The following is a 10451-nucleotide window of genomic DNA, read 5'->3' as shown; positions in this document are numbered from 1 at the left end:
TTCCCTTCCTGCTACCTTCTTCTTCTTCTTTTTTTTTCTTAACATATATTGCATTATTTGTTTCAGAGGTAGAGATCTGAGATTCAACAGTCTTGCACAATTCACAGCGCTTACCAGAGCACATACCATAAGAGACTCTTAATCTCAGGAAACAAACTGAGGGTTGCTGGAGTGGAGGGGGTTGGGAGGCGTGGGGTGACTGGGTGATGGACACTGGGGAGGGTATGTGCTATGGTGAGCACTGCGAATTGTATAAGACCGATGAATCAAAGACCTGTACCCCTGAAACAAATAATATATTATACATTAATTTAAAATTCACTAAAATAATAAAAATAAAACAAAAGCAGGTGACCTCAAGCTGTATTACAAAGCTGTGATCATCAAGACAGTATGGTACTGGCACAAAACAGACACACAGATCAATGGAACAGAATAGAGACCCCAGAAATGGACCCTCAAGTCTATGGTCAACTAATCTTCCACAAAGCAGGAAAGAATACCCAATGGAAAAAAGACAGTCTCTTCAATAAATAGTGCTGGGAAAATTAGACAGCCACATGCAGAAGAATGAAACTGGACCATTCTCTCACACCATATACAAAGGTAAACTCAAATTGGATGAAAGACCTCAATGTGACACAGGAATCCATCAAAATCCTAGAAGAGAACACAGGCAGCAACCTCTTCGACCTCAGCCACAGCAACTTCTTGCTAGACACGTCTCCAAAGGCAAGGGTAACAAAAGCAAAAATGAACCTTTGGGACTTCATCAAGATAAAAAGCTTCTGCACAGCAAAGGAAACAGTCAACAAAACTAAGAGGCAAGCCATGGAATGGGAGAAGATATTTGCAAATGACATTACAGATAAAGGGCTGGCATCCAAGATCTATAAAGAACTTCTCAAACTCAACACCCAAAAAACAAATAATCCACTCAAGAAATGGGCAGAACACATGAACAGGCACTTCTCCAAAGACATACAAATGGCTAACAGACACGTGAAAAAATGCTCCACATCACTAGCCATCAGGGAAAAAGAAATTAAAACCACATTGAGATACCACCTTCATCACTTAGAATGGCAAAAATCAACAAGGCAGGAAACAACAAATGTTGGTGAGGATGTGGAGAAAAGGGAACCCTCTTACACTGTTGGTGGGAATGCAAGCTGGTACAGCCACTCTGAAAAACAGTATGGAGGTTCTTCAAGACGTTACAAACAGAACTACCCTATCACCCAGCAAATGCACTAATGGGTATTTACCCCAAAGATACAGATGTAATGAAAAGAAGAGCGCCTGCCCCCCAATGTTCATAGCAGCAATGTCCACAATAGCCAAACTGTGGAAGGAGCCGAGATGCCCTTCAACAGACGAATGGATAAAGAAGATGTGGTATATATGTACAATGGAATATTCCTCAGCTGTTAGAAAGGATGAATACCTACCATTTACATTGACATAGATGGAACGGGAGGGGATTATGCTAAGTGAAATAAATAAATCAGAGAAAGACAATTATCATATAGTTTCACTCCTATGTGGAATGTCAGGAATAGCACAGAGGACTACAGGGGAAGGGAGGGAAAACTGAACAGGAAGAAATCAGAGAGGGAGACAAACCATGAGAGACTCTGGACTCCGGTAAACAAACTGAGGGTTACAGAAGGGAGGAGGGTGGGGGGATGGGGTACCTGGGTGATGGGTATTAAGGAGGGCACATGTTGTGATGAGAACTGGGTGTTATACGCAACTAATGAATCACTGAACACTACATCAAAATCTACTGATGTACTATATGTTGGCTAATGAATTTAAATTTAAAAAATTAAATAAAATTAATAAATAAAAAATAAATCCACGGCAGGAAATGGAAATAACCCAGAGGGCACCATGCTCCTGGAGGCTGAGCTAGCGGTCACGGCCAAGACCTCTGGCGGTGAGGGCACCGGGGTTCTGAGAGGTGGCTCGGTGCACCCCTGACCCTGAAGCCCCATGGCCATGGCAAGGTGCAAGGACTGGGAGGGAAGACCCAGCCAGGACCCGTTCTGGCTCCACGGCTGCTACAGGGCTGCTCCCAGCCCCACCAGGCGGTGTCTGTTTAGAACCAGGGAGAAAACCTTTTCCCTCAATTGTTCTTTTTAAAAATGGTTGCTCAGCATTGACACAGAAAAACATCTGACATAAAACTGGAGCCGTTCACAGCTGCAAATGACCCAGAAGTGAAGAAAATGTAGTGAACGCAAAGAGAGGACGCTGTATCCCCAGGCAGGCCTCCTGTGAGCAGGTGCGGCTGGGGCACTGGACGTGCCCGTGCAGACAGTACTGGACTCCACAGTGTCCCTCGAGGGGACAGAAGTAGGAACCTGCTCTGATGGCTCCGCTGAAGTCAGCACCCGCTGCTGGAGACGGGGACAGCCCCTCATGAGTTCCAGGTGTCCTGGTGATTCTTGGGCACGGCCCAAATCTCAGCTTCTTCATGACCTGGGGCCAGCCCAGCAGCTGCACCCAGGTCCTCCAGGGACCGCCCAATAGCTGTGGGTCCCGCAGGTCCTCCAGGGACAGCACCTTGGTGGGCTTGTGGTCCAGCAGGTACCTGTTCAGGTGGCTCTTATCGTACCACATGGCCTCGATCCCATTGGCCCAGTTGACCACCATCACCTGGTGACAGGCTGAGGTCAGTCGGTGAACCTCCGCCACAACCCCCCAAAAAAGGCCCCCATGTAGTAGAAGTCACCCTGGTCCTTGGGGATGTGGGCCTGGGACTGGGACCAGCGCTCATAGCTTAAGTCCTCACGGGCCACCCAGTAGAAACCGGGGTGCAGGGTGCCAAAGAGGGGGGACAGGATCTCCACGCCCACGTGGTCACAGAACTTCATGTCCACATCCCCGCACACCATGTCATCCACCTCATGGAGGAAGGGCTCCTCACAGAAGCGGCTCATCATCGCCATTTGCTGCATGGACACATCCTGCCAGTGTGGGGCACCGCAGACCTCAAGAACCACCACCCTTCAGTGCTCCTGGAGGGGCACACGGGACACCAGCAACCTGCTGGTCGGTGAAGACATAGTAGATGACCCTGTGTCCACCAGGAAGTGATTCTGCAGGAACAGCTCCAGGAAGACCCCGTATCCACAGGGGCAGGGGACAGGGCAGGAAGAGGGTCACTGCCAGAGGCTGGCAGCAGGACCCCAGAGCTGGGGGTCATGGACGTGTGCACCTTCTTCATGGGGACAGGCCCTGGGCTGCTTTAAGCAACAGCCACCTCCTGACCTGTCCTGAGTGAATCTGCTGGCAGGGCCTCCCTACCTTCTGCTCCCAGAGATGGGGGCCATCAGTGCCCCATCTTACAAAGGGGAGCCTGAGGCTTGGGAGGCTGGAAACCCATGCAGCCGCACAGTCAGCATGCTGGAGCCAGGAACACCCCCCTGTCCTGAGCTCCCAGGCAAACCCTGCAGGTGCCCTCCCCTGGCTGAACCCCTGCAGGTTCTGTCCCCACCTGCCATGAGTTGAGCACCTCTGGTCACAGCCCCTGTTTCTATGCCCTACAGACTGGGTAGAATCAGCAGGGCCGGCCAGCTGCCCCACTTTACCTTGAGTGGACTGTCGCTGGTCCCCAACAGAGCTGTCTCCACCCCCTATAGGGTCCTCCCTCGAAGGCTACTGGGCCTCTGGCTGACAAGGTCCATCAGTAAACCACTGGTATTCCTAGGAGGGGTCACCCTCGAACTCCCCAGATCAGGAATCAGGTTCAGCCCATGGGCAGGGAAGGGGAAAGATGACTCCTGGAAAAAGGGGGCTTGCTTAGGCCCCAGCCTTGAATCCAAGGGTGTGAGCTTCTGGGTCCAGGTCTACATCTCCCTGGCCCCAAAACATTGGAAGTCTTGTCCAACTGCCTCACATGGCTGGTCCCCCTTTGAGGGGACTACCTGCCCCTCACTGTGGGGACAGCAGCTCCCCCCATTGTCAGCAAGTGTGGTGAGCCCCTCTGAGACTGAATTTTTATAAGATTTTATTTATTTGACAGAGAAAGAGACAGCTAGAGAGGGAACACAAGGAGGGGGAGGGGGAGAGGGAGAAGCAGGCTCCCCGCTGAGCAGGGAGCCTGACATGGGACTTAATCCCAGGCCCCTGGGATCACGACCTGAGCCGAAGGCAGACGCTTAAGGACTGAGCCACCCAGGCGCCCTGAGACTGACTTTTTTACACAGGCACTAAGACTACTTCTCTGTGCCTACCCCATACCTCGCAGGTTAGTAAATCGTTCACACAGGGAAGGTGGATACTACATTAAAATATGGGACGAGCACATACACCCAGCAGACATGAGTCAGGTCACCAGGGGGCAAGTAGAGGCCCAGCCAATGGGGGAACAAGCCAGACATGATGCAAGGGGAGAGAAGAGTGCTCCTGGCAGAGGGCACAGAGAATGTAAAGGATTGGAGTCAGGCCCAAGGCACATGTGGGACAACCACACAGCTTGGTGGCCCACAGAGGGGGGCTGCAGTGGGAGAGGTGAGGCTGGAGAGGACAGACAGGTGGGGAGCGGATCGCAGAGAGGCTCAAAGGTTATGTTCTGAAATGATCAATCTGGTTACCGGAGGAGAATGGTCTCTATACAGCAGAGGACAGGGAGACCCTAACCCTAACCCTAACCTTAACACTAACCCTAACCCTAACACTAACCCTAACCCTAACCTCTAACCCCTAACCCCTAACCCTAACCCGTACCCTAACCCTACCCTAAACCGTACCCTAACCCGTAACCTAACCCTAACCCTAACCTAACCACTAACCCCTAACCCCTAACCCTAACCCGTACCCTAACCCTAAACCTAACCCTACCCTAAACCGTACCCTAACCCGTAACCTAACCCTAACCCTAACCTAACCACTAACCCCTAACCCCTAACCCTAACCCGTACCCTAACCCTAACCCTAACCCTACCCTAACCCGTACCCTAACCCGTACCCTAACCCTAACCCATACCCTAACCCGTACCCTAACCCCTACCCTAACCCGTACCCGTACCCTAACCCTAACCCATACCCTAACCCGTACCCTAACCCTAACCCTAACCCATACCTTAACCCGTACCCATACCCGTACCCTAACCCGTACCCGTACCCTAACCCATACCCGTACCCTAACCCTAACCCGTACCCTAACCCGTACCCTAACCCGTACCCTAACCCGTACCCGAACCCTAACCCGTACCCTAACCCGTACCCGAACCCTAACTCGTACCCGAACCCTAACCCGTACCCGAACCCTAACCCGTTCCCTGACCCGTACCCTAACCCATACCCGTACCCGTACCCTAACCCTAACCCTAACCCGTACCCTAACCTAACCCTAACCCGTACCCTAACCCGTACCCTAACCCGTACCCTAACCTAACCCTAACCCATACCCTAACCCGTACCCTAACCCTAACCCTAACCCGTACCCTAACCCGTACCCATACCCGTACCCTAACCCGTACCCGTACCCTAACCCATACCCGTACCCTAACCCTAACCCGTACCCTAACCCTAACCCATACCCTAACCCGTACCCGAACCCTAACCCTAACCCGTACCCTAACCGGTACCCTAACCTGTACCCGTACCCTAACCCATACCCTAACCCTGTATATCCTCCCCAGGGACAGCGAACAAAGTCAACACATATCTGCACACTTTGAAATGTGAACAGAAACCTGCAAACTCAGGTTCTCACAGGAGCTAAATGTTAATGACCAGGTGACAAAAAGGTGACGCAGATAGCAAGTAACCAAAAGAAGATGTCATGTGTCTGTGAGCTGGCCACCTTCTCTACCTGTCGGAAGGAAGCCATGCCTGACAGGAGGGAGCCACACCTGGACCTGGTCTCTCTGGGCTGCCCTTGAGCAGAGCAGAGGATGTGCTGAGCTGGGTGTGGGTGTCGGGGGAAGAGATGGGCAGCTGGCCACAGATGTTACCTGCCAAGTACCTGTAGGACCAGCTCCCGGTCCTCAGCTAAGGTTAAACAATAAATACGTTTTGTTACATATTTACTGTGACAGGAAAGGTGCTCAGTGCTTTGAGTGACTATATTCTCTCCCGTTTTATTTTTTAAAAACAGTTTATGGACGTATGACTGACCTACAAAAAGCTGTACATAATTACTGTATTCAACTTGACCCTGAACCTAACCCTAATATCAAGTTAACATATACTCTGATTTAGAATATAGCTCATAAATTATTTCATGATTATTAGGAGCTAGGGGATCCAAGGACCAACCTTCCTCTATCTTATTCTCCCTTGAATTTGACAGGTTGGAACACATTCGGCCACATGCTATCTGGAGAGTGGCCACACGGGGGCAACAGGGAGTAAACATTAGGGCAAACCCGGCCACAAAGCCAATTCTTCCCTCATCCTGTAAAACCTTGCTCATTCAATGTTTACAGATCATTCTATAGAGTATTAAAAGTGTGACTTTCTGGAATTTTTTAAAAACCAAACTAATTCTTTGAAACTGTTAAAAATATAATGTTTTTAAAAATCTCAGCGTTGGTGAGCAGATGAAGACCCAGGGGCCTGGGGAAAAGCTGTTATTATTGAATATGTTCAGATCTAATTAGGAAACAAGTAGGATTTATACTCCACTTATTTTCACAAAGAATTTGTGTCAACTAACAGTACTGAACCCACACAAAATAGTGCACTTCAGAGGAAAATAAAAGGAGATTCAACAGCCTCAAGAGGCAGAGAAAGAGCCACACCCGGGAGCAAAGAAGACATACCACGGATGCTAGACTCAGGCTGATTTGCAGCCTGTAGGTCCTCTGGAGCTAGAATGCCCCCAATGCCCCTGGGGGTCGTGGGTCAAGCAGAGCACAAACCCTGCTGCTGCACTGTTGTAAATGGTGACGGGTCTCCTTGGTCACTTCCTCCATGAGCCACCCCCCACCCCCTGACTACCCCAGCCTGCTTCTCGAAACTCCCATTCCTCTTTCTGACCCCGTTGTTTACTTTTCCCTTCACTTACATAGTATATAGTATGTTTACCTACATACTATTCTGTCATTTAAACGTTTTTGTCATGTTCTCACTGCACTGTACTTTGCATCATCCACCCTGATGTATAATCACTTGTTGCACTGCACGACTTAACTGGGGACTGGGAACACCCTCACAGTGTCATGGGGCTAGTGTCCTGGGCAAGGTCCTCACTAAGCCGGCTCATCCTGCAGCTGTTGCAATGAAGGCCTGATCCAGGCACTGGAGCCCAGTCTGAAGCCAGCTCTGTGTCCTCACAGTGGGGACACCGGCTGCACCCAGGCCTTGGGAAGGCTGTGGGGGTGCTGTGAGGGAGTCACTGTATGGATGGGGCATGGGGGGAGGGGGAGCATTGAGCAGCTGGGGGAGGGGGCCCTCGGGGGTGGGGGTCTTGTGTGAGGAGGAAGGTGGGTAAGGGGACCCCAGGCAGTGGTGACCTCATTTCCCTGACAACAGAGTCCAACAGAATTTGGAACCCAGGTAACCAGGCACCCACATTCCAGAGACAGCCCCCTGCCCAGCTCATTTCGTTGGAGATCATCCAACCATGAACATGTGGGCTTGTTGCCTCCCTAAGTCTGGATGCTGCAGGCTGAAGAAAGCCCGCCCTGCAAACGCTGGCCCCCGCTGGGGATGTCCGATCAGGGCTCCCCACCGCCTCTGGCCGTTTGGCCGGAAGGCCCGAAAGGTGACACCAGGAGGCCCAGAGCCGGCCACCCAGCCCCACAGGGTCTAATCCACCTGTGCAGCCCCAGGTCCCCTCCCCTCCGTGTGTGTGTGTGTGTGTGTGTGTGTGTGTGTGTGTGTGTGTGAAGAGGGGTCATGTGGGGTGGGCCAACGCCATTCAAGATCAGGCTGATGAGGGGTCAGATAACCCGTGGGCAGGTCATGTTCAAGGTCAAGGCTGCCTGGGTGGGACGGGGTGTGGGGGGCTGTGAGCCTCTGCCCAGGGTTTCTCTCGATCGCCCTGCAGGGATGGGTCATTGTCCCGCGTGCAGGGCTCTGCACCCACAGGTCTGTGTCTGATCTGGGAGCAGCAGGGCGACTGGGCAGGGGACAGGGAGGTTGGCCGGGCAGGACTGGGATGCCTCCGGGCCGGCTACCCGTCCCTGTCTTTGCAGACCTCCGATGAGATCGGCACGAGGCTGGCGGACACCCACTCCATGTCCGGGATCCGGAGCGTGACCCCACAGGACTCCCCTGGAGCAGGTGCTGGGGACTGCGGGGAAAGGCCTCCGACACCACCCAGACCGCTCTCCCTGGTGGTCATTGACTGCATTGTGCTCCAGGAGCCGGAGCCCACGGAGGCCGAGCCTGAGGCTGAGAAGCCCGGGGCTGGGTGCCCGTGGGTGTGTGCGGAAGGGTGGGGGCTGGCCCCACAGGGAGGAGCCCCCAGAGCCTGGTGTGGGGCCTGGAACAACGACTGGGCTCAGAGCGCCCAGCGGGTGGACTGCGGTCGGGGAGACGCCCCGGGGAGGGCTCCTTCCTGGCTGCGGCTTCTCTGGGAGGCCCTGGGCTGGGTTCTGTCTCCACGGAGAGCAGGCTCGGGCTGAGCTTTTCTCCTCTCACAGCTGCTCCACCACCTGAGGAGCTAGAGCTGGTTCCAACTCCATCGGCAGCTCTGGACGGAGGGGTGGTGGCTGCGACTTCAGCAGGAGACCAGGAGCCAACAGGTGACCCAGCACCCGCCCACGGAGAGCCTGACGGGGGCCAGGAAGGGCCTGCTGGACAACCTGCCTCCGGAGAGCCTGCCCCTGTGCCTGCCCCTGTGCCTGCCAGAGCCGCCGCCCCTGCGCCTGCCCCGAACTGTGGCCGTGCTCCTGCCCCCTACCCAGCTCCTGCCCTGGATCCTGACCCATCCCTACCCCTGCCAGTGCCCCGGTTCTTGCCCCTGACCCAGATACTGCCCCGGTTCCTGTACGTGCCAATGCGGCAGACCCTGTCCCTCCCCTTGAACCCGCCCCCTCCCCTTCACCGGCTTGTGTTCCTGTTCCGGCCCCTGTCCCAACTCCTACCCCTGCCCCTGCCCCTGCCCCTCCCCCTGCCCCTGCCCCTGCTAGAGCCAATGTCCCTTCTCCTGACCCACCTCCTGCCCCTGCACCTGCCCCTTCCCCAGCACCTGCCTGTGCACCTGTTCTTGCCCCTGACCCAGCTCCTGACCCTGCACCAGCCCCTTCCCTTAACTGTGCACCTCTTCTTGCCCCTGATCCGGATCCTGACCCTGACCCAGCTCCTGCCCTGGATCCTGCCCCTTCCCTTGCCCCTGCCTGTGCTCCTATTCTTGCCCCTGACCCCAGTTCTGCCCCTGCCCCTGCCTGTGGTCCTGTTCCTGTCCCTGACCCACCTCCTGCCCCTGCACCTGCCCCTTCCCCTACCTGTGTTCCTGTTCTTGCCCCGGACCCAGCTCCTGCCCTGGATCCTGCCCCTTCTCCTGCCCCTGCCTGTATTCCTGTTTTTGCCCTTGACTCGGCTTTTACCCCTGCAACTGTCCCTTCCCCAGCCCCTCCCTGTGCTCCTATCCTTGCCTCTGACCCAGCTCCTTCCCCTTTCCCTACCCGTTTCCCTGCCCCTGCGTGTGCGCCCATTCCTGCCCCTGACCCAACTCCTGCCCCTGCACCTGTCCCTTCCTCTGCCTGTGTCCCTGTCCCGGACCCTGCCAGAGCCGATGCCCCTTCCCCTGCCTGCGTCCCTGTTCCTGCCCCTGGCCCTGCCAGAGCTGATGCCCATTCCCCTGCCTGCGTCCCTGTTCCGGCCCCTGCCACTGCCAGAGCCGATGCCCCTTCCCCTGCCTGCGTCCCTGTTCCTGCCCCTGGCCCTGCCAGAGCCGATGCCCCTTTCCCTGCCAGTGTCCCTGTTCCGGCCCCTGCCACTGCCAGAGCCGATGCACCTTCCCCTGCCTGCGTCCCTGTTCCTGCCCCTGCCCCTGCCAGAGCTGATGCCCCTTCCCCTACCTGTGTTCCTGTTCTTGTCCCTGAACCAGCTCCTGCCCTGGATCCTGTCCCTTCCCTTGACCCTGCCTGTGCTCCTATTCTTGCCCCTGACCCGGGTTCTGCCCCTGCACCTGCCTGTGGTCCTGTTCCTGTCCCTGACCCACCTCCTGCCCCTGCACCTGCCCCTTCCCCTACCTGTGTTCCTGTTCTTTCCCCGGACCCAGCTCCTGCCCTGGATCCTGCCCCTTCTCCTGCCCCTGCCTGTATGCCTGTTCATGCCCTTGACTCGGCTTCTGCCCCTGCAACTGTCCCTTCCCCAGCCCCTCCCTGTGCTCCTATCCTTGCCTCTGACCCAGCTCCTTCCCCTTTCCCTACCCGTTTCCCTGCCCCTGCGTGTGTGCCCATTCCTACCCCTGACCCACCCACTGCCCCTGCACCTGTCACTTCCTCTACCTGTGTCCCTGTTCCGGCCCCTGCCAGAGCCGA

The 10451-nt window shown here is 55.0% G+C and overlaps 1 pseudogene; it reads right to left on the bottom strand.

Annotated features, from left to right (window-relative positions):
* Positions 1 to 2425: 2425 nt before the first annotated feature.
* On the bottom strand, positions 2426 to 3143 carry LOC135362156 (histo-blood group ABO system transferase 2-like; annotated as a pseudogene).
* Positions 3144 to 10451: the final 7308 nt, after the last annotated feature.

Source organism: Mirounga angustirostris, unplaced genomic scaffold (genome assembly GCF_029215605.1).
Source record: "Mirounga angustirostris isolate CCGP_5_RB_7025 unplaced genomic scaffold, mMirAng1.0.hap1 SCAF_12, whole genome shotgun sequence".
Lineage (NCBI taxonomy): Eukaryota > Metazoa > Chordata > Mammalia > Carnivora > Phocidae > Mirounga > Mirounga angustirostris.
This window is presented reverse-complemented; position numbering and strand designations above follow the sequence as displayed.